The sequence below is a fragment of the Ranitomeya variabilis genome, chromosome 1, assembly GCF_051348905.1.
Source record: "Ranitomeya variabilis isolate aRanVar5 chromosome 1, aRanVar5.hap1, whole genome shotgun sequence".
NCBI classification, from domain to species: Eukaryota; Metazoa; Chordata; class Amphibia; order Anura; family Dendrobatidae; genus Ranitomeya; species Ranitomeya variabilis.
In genome coordinates this window covers 1,166,116,159-1,166,128,526 of record NC_135232.1, presented here as the reverse complement: position 1 = coordinate 1,166,128,526, position 12,368 = coordinate 1,166,116,159, and positions in this window count along the sequence as shown.

Sequence of the window (12,368 nt, the reverse complement as noted above, 5' to 3'; positions counted from 1 at the left end):
CCCCATACCGCTGCTTGTGGTTTCCTGCGCCCCCATATGCTGCTTGTTGTTTTCTGCACTCCCCATACCTCTGCCTGTGGTTTCCTGCGCTCCCCGTACCGCTGCTTGTGGTTTCCTGCCCTCCCCGTACCGCTGCTTGTGGTTTCCTGCACTCCCTGTACCGCTGCTTGTGGTTTCCTGCACTCCCCGTACCGCTGCTTGTGGTTTCCTGCCCTCCCCGTACCGCTGCTTGTGGTTTCCTGCGCTCCCCGTACCGCTGCTTGTGGTTTCCTGCCCTCCCCGTACCGCTGCTTGTGGTTTTCTGCGCTCCCCGTACCGCTGCTTGTGGTTTTCTGCGCTCCCCGTACCGCTGCTTGTGGTTTTCTGCACTCCGTGTACCGCTGCCTGTGGTTTCCTGCGCTCCCCGTACCGCTGCTTGTGGTTTCCTGCGCTCCCCATACCGCTGCTTGTGGTTTCCTGCGCTCCCCGTACCGCTGCTTGTGGTTTCCTGCGCTCCCCGTACCGCTGCTTGTGGTTTCCTGCGCTCCCCATACCGCTGCTTGTGGTTTCCTGCGCTCCCCGTACCGCTGCTTGTGGTTTTCTGCACTCCCCGTACCGCTGCTTGTGGTTTTCTGCACTCCGTGTACCGCTGCTTGTGGATCCTGCGCTCCCCGTACCGCTGCTTGTGGTTTCCTGCGCTCCCCGCACCGCTGCTTGTGGATCCTGCGCTCCCCGTACCGCTGCTTGTGGTTTCCTGCGCCCCCATACAGCTGCTTGTGGTTTTCTGCACTCCCCGTACCGCTGCTTGTGGTTTTCTGCACTCCGTGTACCGCTGCCTGCGGTTTCCTGCCCTCCCCGTACCGCTGCTTGTGGTTTCCTGCGCTCCCCGTACCGCTGCTTGTGGTTTCCTGCGCTCCCCGTACCGCTGCTCGTGGTTTTCTGCACTCCCCGTACCGCTGCTTGTGGTTTCCTGCCCTCCCCGTACCGCTGCTTGTGGTTTTCTGCACTCCGTGTACCGCTGCCTGCGGTTTCCTGCCCTCCCCGTACCGCTGCTTGTGGTTTCCTGCGCTCCCCGTACCGCTGCTTGTGGTTTCCTGCGCTCCCCGTACCGCTGCTTGTGGTTTTCTGCACTCCCCGTACCGCTGCTTGTGGTTTTCTGCGCTCCCCGTACCGCTGCTTGTGGTTTTCTGCATTCCGTGTACCGCTGCCTGCGGTTTCCTGACATCCTCCCTCCGCCCGCCTGCGGTGCCCCGCATCCACCTACCTGGCTGTGCCTCTCCTATCTGCTGCACTGGCGCCCGTGGTCCATGTGCCCACCCAGACCTTGCAGCGTCCCCCTCACCGGTGAGTGTACAGTGCTCCGCCAGCCACACACCTCCGGTGCTTCATAGTGTCTGGCTGCACTGCCGCTATGGGGAAACCTGGGGATTTGTACCCTGAAAAAAATAGCTGTGAAAAGGAATTTTTTTCACTTGCAATAATTCTTCACATTTACAACAGCGCAGTAAAGGGATTATTTTTGGATGGCTTATAGAAAAAGCTTTCTTCTTCTTTATTTCGCAAAGTGCAAAGCTCTTTATAAAGGCCCCTTTCACACATCAGGTTTTTACCGTCAGGCACAATCCGCCAAACTTTTTAAAAAACGGATCCAGCAAAATTCTGCGCCTGATCCATTTTTTTCTCAACGACTTGTATTGGCGCCAGATGGCCTCACGTTTCATCCGTTTTTCGCCGGATCCGTCAAAAATTGTCAGTCCGGCGGCCGGACAAACGCACAGAGGAATGTTATTTGTGTCAGTCTAAAAAACGGCCAGCGATGGATCCGGAGCTATGTGGCTTTTGCTATAATGGAAGCCTATGGCACCGCATTCGTTAAATGAGTGAATCCGGGGACTGATTCCGGTTTTTCACATTGAGCATGCCCCATAGCTGCATTTTCCATTCTGGGGTCCTCTCTCTCTCTGGATTCTTTACTGTAAGAGCAGTGATACTATAGATTATTTACTGTAAGAGCAGTGATACTATGGATTCTTTACTGTACGAGCAGTGATACTATGGATTCTTTACTGTAAGAGCAGTGAGACTATGGATTCTTTACTGTACGAGCAGTGATACTATGGATTCTTTACTGTAAGAGCAGTGAGACTATGGATTCTTTACTGTAAGAGCAGTGATACTATGGATTCTTTACTGTAAGAGCAGTGATACTATGGATTCTTTACTGTAAGAGCAGTGAGACTATGGATTCTTTACTGTAAGAGCAGTGAGACTATGGATTCTTTACTGTACGAGCAGTGAGACTATGGATTCTCTACTATAAGAGCAGTGATACTATGGATTCTTTACTGTAAGAGCAGTGAGACTATGGATTCTCTACTATAAGAGCAGTGAGACTATGGATTCTTTACTGTAAGAGCAGTGAGACTATGGATTCTCTACTGTAAGAGCAGTGAGACTATGGATTCTCTACTGTAAGAGCAGTGAGACTATGGATTCTTTACTGTAAGAGCAGTGAGACTATGGATTTGTAGCGCCCCCACTGCCGCAGGGCCGAGGGGTACCCGGTACCGGGCCTCTGGGTCTCTGCTCTGGGGTTGTCACGGTGGCTAGACCCAGTCCGTGACCCTGCTGAGGGGCGCCCAATGAAAGGTGTGGATGGTGGTGGTAGTGCGGTGCGGTGCTGGTCACAGTAAATAACGAGGACACCAGGTTGCAGTCTCTTTACCTCTTTACTGAAGGCTTCTGGGTCCTCAGTCCGGAATACGGTTAACCAGGCTGCGCGAGTCCGGCCGGTCCGATGGCACCTCCAGAGTTCCCTTTGCAGGTGGAAATCTGTGCCTACCTTCTAGCGCTTGTGTGTTGTAGTCCTTCCCTGCTGTGCTTACAGGATAGTCCCCACAACTGTTGTGTCTGTTTCTCGTGTTCCCTCACAACTCGATTCTGATGTTCTTCTTCGTCCCCCAGATGATATGGCTAGGACGCACCCGTATGACGGGTAGGCTCGGAGCTCTTCCGGGACCCTAGTGTCGCCCTTCTCCTGTTGTTGCCCCCTATGTCTGCTTAGGTGATTTAGGTGAGACAGCCCGCCTATAACTGACTGTCCTGCCGTAGGTTTGAAGTATTGCTTGGAGCCTAGTACTTCCTCGGCGTTCCGGCCACCGGCTACGCGCCTCAGTAGGATGTTGCCTCGTCTTACAGCACGACTCCTACTGGTATTTCCCCTTGTTGCATTGATCTCGTTTCTCACTCAGCACAATAGACCTCGCTTCTTGTCCTTTCTTAGGGCACCGCCGCTATCTCGTGCAAGCGCGGTCCCGTAACGTTCTCGCTGTTCGCTAGGCCTCTGTCAGGATCCCACCCCTGACAGGGACCCCCCTGAGTCTCTCCCCGCAACACCCTCTGCCACAGGGTGTTGCCTGTTCGATTCCCAGTCAGCTTCTCACTAACTTCCTATCTAACCCCCAGTTTTACCAGATTGTGAGGAGTGGCCTAATACATAGTACCCTTAGCTCCCCCTGAAGGCCAGACTGTGAAGTATATTGGTGTCTGTGATACCTGGTCAGGTGAACTCCTTCAGTGCCATCAGACGTACCATAGCCCCCCTTAGCGGCGGAGCATCAGTACTGCAACGGCCAGGACTCTGGGGCGCTGCACTCCCCCCCGGTTAAATCCAGTACTCCTGGACTGGGAAGAAAACAACAATACATGCCAGCAAAAAGACATACAATTTTGGAAATGCAATAACAATAAGTAAATTTGAACAAAGCTTCCCTTTATGGGAGGTGAGGACACTTGAACGTTACAAACATGGTTAGATACTTTAAATAACATACTATAAATAACTTTTCTTACCCAACCGGGTATTCTACTAAGTGCAAATTTTTGAACAATAATTTAACATTGCCTTTAAGGATGTACACGCTAAATCCACTAAAGACCTTCTTATAAAACACTATAAGGCTAATCAACTTTTCCTTCATTTTCCATCCTTACATCTGCAGGACCGCCTGTCTATCTGCCCCAGGCCTACTGCCTCTCGTTCTGTTGCAGGACCGCCCCTTTCCGCCCGGGCCTACTGCCTTTCTGCTACTATACACAGTATAGAACTTATCTTCCACCTCTCAGTTCAAGATCATCGAGCCATCTCTGTATGGCTTCTAGGAGGACTCACCGACTAACCCCGTACGGGTTCACTTCCTGTCCTCATTCTTCTAGCAACATCATTAAACATTTCTTACTATCAACTGTCTGACTACATATAACTTTACATGTAAGCATTATCACTATTTCTCTTAAGGCATCATTATACTTTAAGTGCTATGGGTGAACGTTCCCTTTAAGAGGGGACCAAGTCTCTATGAGGTAGTGCAACTTCTCAAGCTGCAAGTCCGTGTGCAGCAAGGACTCCAGTACTGCTTCCGGGAACAGTTTCTTCGCAAAGAGTCCTTTCTTTTATAAAACCAGTAGAGGGCACCTTTAAGAAGGTGCAAACTATTTACAAGGAGTTTGTAATCATGCAGTGTTCATGATCCAGCAGTTCTTTCAACAATGATAAAACAGGAAACAAAAACAAAAAGCAGAAGAAGGGATCCCGGGTAAACAAAGGGATCCCTTTAAGAGTTAACCTGATCGGGTCATAGCAGCAAGAAGACAAACAGTTAACTATTTACATGTTCGGAAGATTAGAACATTTACTTGAACCACTCAGGAGGCAGCACCGGCGGAGGCAACCCCTTTGGGTATTGCCCGCCGCCTGGTACTGCGTAAGGGGGAGTGCTGTCCCATCTGGGGGTCTGCATACCCACCGTCTTCCGTTCTGGGGCAGCTGGTGCACTGACCACCTGAGAAGACGCCCCCTTGGCCACGACAGTGGTTGAGGTGACAATGTTGCAGGTCGTGGTTTTGATGATGGTGTACGTCGGATTGACCTCGGTGGTCTTGGTGATGATCATGGGCTGACCACAAGGGGGCACCTTTGCTACGGGGGTCAGCTTCACTGGCACCTTGATCGGGGGTGTCACGAGGTTTTGCTTCTTATGGACATTCAGGGCAAACCACCCCTTTTCCCCAAAGTGCCTGGTGTAAGTAACTTCATCCCCCGGGTAGAGATACCGGTCTGGGTGGCCCTCTCTGAGATGAGACTCCACATCCCGCCAGTTGACAAAGACTTCGGCGTACAGGCCCGGCTCTTTTATAAAGCCCCAGCCTCTGCGGAGCTTGAAGGCGACAACGGTGCCCTGCCTGCGCGGGGCCTGGTGAGCGATGGGGTCCTTGCGGGCCCGGTACTTGACCGCCAAGTCCTTTTGGTGGTAGGCCTCTAGCCCGGCCTGGTACGCCCTTTCCTTCTCCTCCCACTGCTGTTCCAGCTGGACCTGGTATTCCTCCCAGCTCAGGGCCTGCACCATCTCCCCTTCCCGTGTCTTCACCCCGGGGAACCCCATGAGGTTGGGTCCTGAGTTCACCAAGCGGCACACTGTACGCTCCGCATGGACCTCACTCAGCGGGGTAATTGGTGGAATCGGGGCTTTCAAGAAGTGTTCCATACCCGTTGTCTCCTCCCACGGTAACAAGCGCTGGAGTCTATGGGTCCCAGGGAGAGGGGGTGCCGCAACGGGGCCTATCAACAGGCTGTGAAGGAACAGATGATTGGCCTCGGGGAGACCAAAACATCCAACACCGCGGAGACACCATCACGTGTTTCTCAACGCAGTGATCCAGAACACTGCCCCCACCCTTATGGGAAATATGCAAATGCATGCAGGATAGCTGCGGAGACACCATCACGTGTTTCTCAACGCAAGCAGTGAATAGCCAGACCTTTCCCCGGGAAGGAACAACCACGGGAAGGGCAGCATCCCACTGATGAGGGGCAAACACCCCGAAACAGCTGTCTGTGGATGGATACCATGCTTGGCATAGGTGGTTTTCCTGTATTGGATGTTTTCCTTTATGGGATGCTGCCCTTCCCGTGGTTGTTCCTTCCCGGGGAAAGGTCTGGCTATTCACTGCTTGCGTTGAGAAACACGTGATGGTGTCTCCGCAGCTATCCTGCATGGGGCCTATCAACAGACCCTCAGCCAGCGGGACAGGGTCGGCGGACTCACCAGTCGGTGCGTGCCCCTCCTCCTCGGTCGGCTCCGCTGGCGGTATGGTTAATGGGAGCGTCGGCTGGGGTTCCGGCAGCAACGCAGGGTCCGACGTTAGAAGGTCCTCCGCTGGCGCCTCCGTCCGCAGCTGGAGGAGTTGTTCGATCAGGCCCTCCTTCTCCATTTGCAGGAGGCCGCCCCCAATCGCGGAGAGCTGGCCGCTGGGCTCATCCGGGTGGCTGGGGGAGTCTTCGGCTTCAACCCCGCATTCCTGGTCTGAGCGACTCGTCATGGCGTCCTCCGCATGGGTCGCTTCCTGGTCTTTTTCCCGCTCTCTCCTTCGTGGGCGGTTTCGTTTTCTCTGTCTCCGTCCACCATTGAGAATCAGGAGGCGGATCTCGGCTGCTGACGGACACGTCCTCACGGTGCAGAAATATTTAGACTGGGCGGCCATTGTCTTTCGCGCTCTTCAGCTTGTCTACGCCTACTCCACGCCCCTCTTCTTCTCCTGCACTCTCCTCAGTGCTGTAATGGCGGCGGTTTTTGGCGGCAAGTGGCACTGCACAGTCTTTGCAATAAGTCACAGTCCAAGCACAATAAATCACAGTTCCAAGGCACACATGACCTGATTCTTCAGGCTTAAGTAGATCCTGTTCGTGACGCCAAGTTGTAGCGCCCCCACTGCCGCAGGGCCGAGGGGTACCCGGTACCGGGACTCTGGGTCTCTGCTCTGGGGTTGTCACGGTGGCTAGACCCGGTCCGTGACCCTGCTGAGGGGCGCCCAATGAAAGGTGTGGATGGTGGTGGTAGTGCGGTGCAGTGCTGGTCACAGTAAATAACGAGGACACCAGGTTGCAGTCTCTTTACCTCTTTACTGAAGGCTTCAGGGTCCTCAGTCCGGAATACGGTTAACCAGGCTGCGCAAGTCCGGCCGGTCCGATGGCACCTCCAGAGTTCCCTTTGCAGGTGGAAATCTGTGCCTACCTTCTAGCGCTTGTGTGTTGTGGTCCTCCCCTGCTGTGCTTACGGGATAGTCCCCACAACTGTTGTGTCTGTTTCTCGTGTTCCCTCACAACTCGATTCTGATGTTCTTCTTCGTCCCCCAGATGATATGGCTAGGACACACCCGTATGACGGGTAGGCTCGGAGCTCTTCCTGGACCCTAGTGTCGCCCTTCTCCTGTTGTTGCCCCCTGTGTCTTCGTAGGTGATTTGTGTGAGACAGCCCGCCTATAGCTGACTGTCCTGCCGTAGGTTTGAAGTATTGCTTGGAGCCTAGTACTTCCTCGGCGTTCCGGCCACCAGCTACGCGCCTCAGTAGGATGTTGCCTCGTCTTACAGCACGACTCCTACTGGTATTTCCCCTTGTTGCGTTGATCTCGTTTCTCACTCAGCACAATAGACCTCGCTTCTTGTCCTTTCTTAGGGCACCGCCGCTATCTAGTGCAGGCGCGGTCCCGTAACGTTCTCTCTGTTCGCTAGGCCTCTGTCAGGATCCCACCCCTGACAGGGACCCCCCTGAGTCTCTCCCCGCAACACCCTCTGCCACAGGATGTTGCCTCTTCGATTCCCAGTCAGCTTCTCTCTAACTTCCTATCTAACCCCCAGTTTTACCAGACTGTGAGGAGTGGCCTAATACATAGTACCCTTAGCTCCCCCTGGAGGCCAGACTGTGAAGTGTATTGATGTCTGTGATACCTGGTCAGGTGAACTCCTTCAGTGCCATCAGACGTACCATAGCCCCCCTTAGCGGCGGAGCATCAGTACTGCAACGACCAGGAATCTGGGGCGCTGCAGATTCTCTACTGTAAGAGCAGTGAGACTATGGATTATTTACTGTAAGAGCAGTGATACTATGGATTCTCTACTGTAAGAGCAGTGAGACTATGGATTATTTACTGTAAGAGCAGTGAGACTATGGATTCTCTACTGTAAGAGCAGTGAGACTATGGATTCTCTACTATAAGAGCAGTGAGACTATGGATTCTCTACTATAAGAGCAGTGAGACTATGGATTCTTTACTGTAAGAGCAGTGATACTATGGATTCTTTACTGTAAGAGCAGTGAGACTATGGATTCTTTACTGTAAGAGCAGTGAGACTATGGATTCTCTACTGTAAGAGCAGTGAGGCTATGGGTTCTTTACTGTAAGAGCAGTGAGACTATGGATTCTCTACTGTAAGAGCAGTGAGACTATGGATTATTTACTGTAAGAGCAATGATACTATGGATTCTTTACTGTAAGAGCAGTGAGACTATGGATTCTTTACTGTAAGAGCAAGATTATGGATTCTTTACTGTAAGTGCAGTGAGACTATGGATTATTTACTGTAAGAGCAGTGAGACTATGGATTCTCTACTATAAGAGCAGTGATACTATGGATTCTTTACTGTAAGAGCAGTGAGACTATGGATTCTCTACTATAAGAGCAGTGATACTATGGATTCTTTACTGTAAGAGCAGTGAGACTATGGATTCTTTACTGTAAGAGCAGTGAGACTATGGATTCTCTACTGTAAGAGCAGTGAGACTATGGATTCTTTACTGTAAGAGCAGTGAGACTATGGATTCTTTACTGTAAGAGCAGCGAGATTATGGATTCTTTACTGTAAGTGCAGTGAGACTATGGATTATTTACTGTAAGAGCAGTGAGACTATGGATTCTCTACTATAAGAGCAGTGATACTATGGATTCTTTACTGTAAGAGCAGTGAGACTATGGATTCTCTACTATAAGAGCAGTGAGACTATGGATTCTCTACTATAAGAGCAGTGATACTATGGATTCTTTACTGTAAGAGCAGTGAGACTATGGATTCTTTACTGTAAGAGCAGTGAGACTATGGATTCTCTACTGTGAGAGCAGTGAGGCTATGGATTCTTTACTGTAAGAGCAGTGAGACTATGGATTCTCTACTGTAAGAGCAGTGATACTATAGATTCTCTAATAATAATAATCTTTATTTATATAGCGCCAACATATTCTGCAGCGCTTTACAGTTTAACAGTTTCAAACAACAATGATAGGTAACAATGTTATCAATACAATAATAAAGCACAATAAGCCGCCCCTGCTCGTGAGAGCTTACAATCTACAATGAGGTGGGGGAGATACAAAGTACAGGTGCGTATTTACAATGAGGGTCCAGCCATCGTCAGGGGGTGGGGGGTAGATGGAGATAGTGAATGGGCTACACACACACAAACATAAAATGACTTTGGTTAGGGAACGTGGTAAGCCGCCCTGAACAAATGTGTTTTGAGGGAGCGCCTAAAATATGCAAGTTGTGGATGGTCCTAATATCTTGTGGTAGAGCATTCTCTACTATAAGAGCAGTGATACTATAGATTCTCTACTATAAGTGCAGTGAGACTATGGATTCTTTACTGTAAGAGCAGTGAGACTATGGATTCTTTACTGTAAGAGCAGTGAGACTATGGATTCTTTACTGTAAGAGCGGTGATACTGTCACGATAATGTATAAAATGGAGGATTTTTCATTTTCCCTGTTATCACGCACACTGTGGGCACTGACCCCCCTTCTCTCTTTGCTTCTGCCTGCTGATATGTGTGTGTGAATCCCAAACCTCTCATTCCCTCCCACCTCAGGAATGTTTATGGCTTCTAGCTGCAAGCCGATCTCCGTACATTGCTCATTTCTCCCTCCTCCCATCTCGTACCAGCTAAAACCGGTATAGTCTCTCTCAAAAGACATGAGGTTCTTTGTTCTATTATAGTGATATTGGGTCACCGATTTGGGCTAGGAAAATAAGGAGTGCATATTGCGAATTCCCATCGGTAGATCTGTCAATCACTGTAAGCGCTAGCAGCTAAACTCAATGAGTACAAAGTGCGGATTTCTCCTGAACCATGTGGAACAACTAGTCCGAGTGCAGTATCATTAGAAAGCAAATTTTTATATAAGATGAATGATGGGGATGCTGTGACTCTGCCATGTTCTGAAGCCAAGATATTAGAATTATAAGTATTGCTGGTAAAATCTGTAACTTTGAGGAGAGGGGATGGTGCAGGTAAACGAGCCCCTTTAGTGATGTCACAGCCGACCAGTATAAGTTACTGCCAGTGAGTCCAGCATTCATTCTTGCCTGGGATTTCACACTATCCAGACTCCCTGATGAACTGGGCTATTTGGCTATGCCCACCAGCATGGTTAGCTAGGATGATCTGAGCACATGTGCTAATTTCTGTTTTAATCCGTTTATGTTGTGATTGCCTTGTATATGCTGTCTCATATTGTAAACTCTTTATATACCCTTTATAAACACTGCCAAATTTTCGGGGGGTAAACTATAAAACTACTAGTTCGTCTTCCTCATGTTCTATGCAAATTTTTCACATGCCTGAAGTAATTATGCTACTAATTTGGGTTGGCTCGAACCCCTCTGAGAAATCTGAGCTGTGGCAGCGAAGTGTGTTCTGGGCTAGATGGGTACCGCTGGCAGCGACGGAGCGGGGTTTTATAAGCTATTGTCTGGCTGCGGCCTGAGCATTTATAATTCCCTCGCTGCAGCGTGCCTGCTAGCCAGTCCACAGTGAAGCGGCCCGCCCGGCGACTAATTATCCAGATGTAGTTCCCTGACTGACCTGAGGGTAAGGGGGGGCCAGAGAGCTGCAAGTTCCAAAGCGGAACTGAAAAGCGGGATATACATAAATGACTACAGTTCGTGGTATATTGAAGAGCAGTGGGATAACTAAAATAAGCCCCTGCTGTAAACTAAGAGGTCATTAGCCTTGTGTGTGTTCTTTTCATCACATTGTAGCAGTGGAGAGATAACTAAGATAAGCCCCCTGCACATGTGATAGCCGTCTGTTGGTCTAAAGTCAACCCAATCCGTGACATATTGGTAGCAGCACGGTGGGAATCGTGACATACTATGGATTCTTTGCTGTAAGAGCAGTGATTCTATAGATTCTTTACTGTAAGAGCAGTGAGACTATAGATTCTTTACTGTACGAGCAGTGATACTATAGATTTACTGTAAGAGCAGTGAGACGATGGATTCTTTACTGTAAGAGCAGTGAGACGATGGATTCTCTACTATAAGAGCAGTGAGACTATGGATTCTCTACTGTAAGAGCAGTGATACTATAGATTCTTTACTGTAAGAGCAGTGAGACTATAGATTCTTTACTGTACGAGCAGTGATACTATAGATTTACTGTAAGAGCAGTGAGACGATGGATTCTTTACTGTAAGAGCAGTGAGACGATGGATTCTCTACTATAAGAGCAGTGAGACTATGGATTCTCTACTGTAAGAGCAGTGATACTATAGATTCTTTACTGCAAGAGCAGTGAAACTATGGATGCTTTACTGTAAGAGCAGTGAGGCGATGGATTCTTTACTGTAAGAGCAGTGAGACAATGGATTCTTTACTGTAAGAGCAGTGACGATGGATTCTTTACTGTAAGAGCAGTGAGACGATGGATTCTTTACTGTAAGAGCAGTGAGACGATGGATTCTTTACTGTAAGAGCAGTGATACTATAGATTCTTTACTGTAAGAGCAGTGAGACGATGGATTCTTTGCTGTAAGAGCAGTGAGACTATGGATTCTTTACTGTAAGAGAAGTGAGACAATGGATTTTTTGCTGTAAGACCAGTGAGACGATGGATTCTTTACTGTAAGAGCAGTGAGACGATGGATTCTCTACTGTAAGAGCAGTGATACTATAGATTCTTTACTGCAAGAGCAGTGAAACTATGGATTCTTTACTGTAAGAGCAGTGAGGCGATGGATTCTTTACTGTAAGAGCAGTGAGACAATGGATTCTTTACTGTAAGAGCAGTGAGACGATGGATTTCTCTGCCACATGATATTGGAATGGACGATTCACTACAAGTGTAACGAGGCCTGGATGCCTTTCTTGATAAATATACAGTAAAAGAAGTCTCGCACTCAACTTAAATATAGGTATTTTTGCAGATTTATTAGCACTGGAGAAACGTTTCAGCCTTAACTAGGCTTTCATCAGTCACTACAACATCCAAAATGAAAACAAAATATAATACAGTGTATAGATAGCAACCAAGTCTATGAAACAAAATAAAGTATATACAATTTACAACAAGAGCCATATTTGTAAAATAATACAGAAATTCATGACAGAGTGTAACCATGTACAATATTTTCGCTTAGTATGGCGATCAAATAATTATCAATCAGGAGAAACACATCTTAGGAGAAACACGTACCGTGCTGTGTCTTTCTCGTTTCTCCAGTGCTACTTCAGTACCAATTAATCTGCAAAAATACCTATATTTAAGTTGAGTGCGAGAC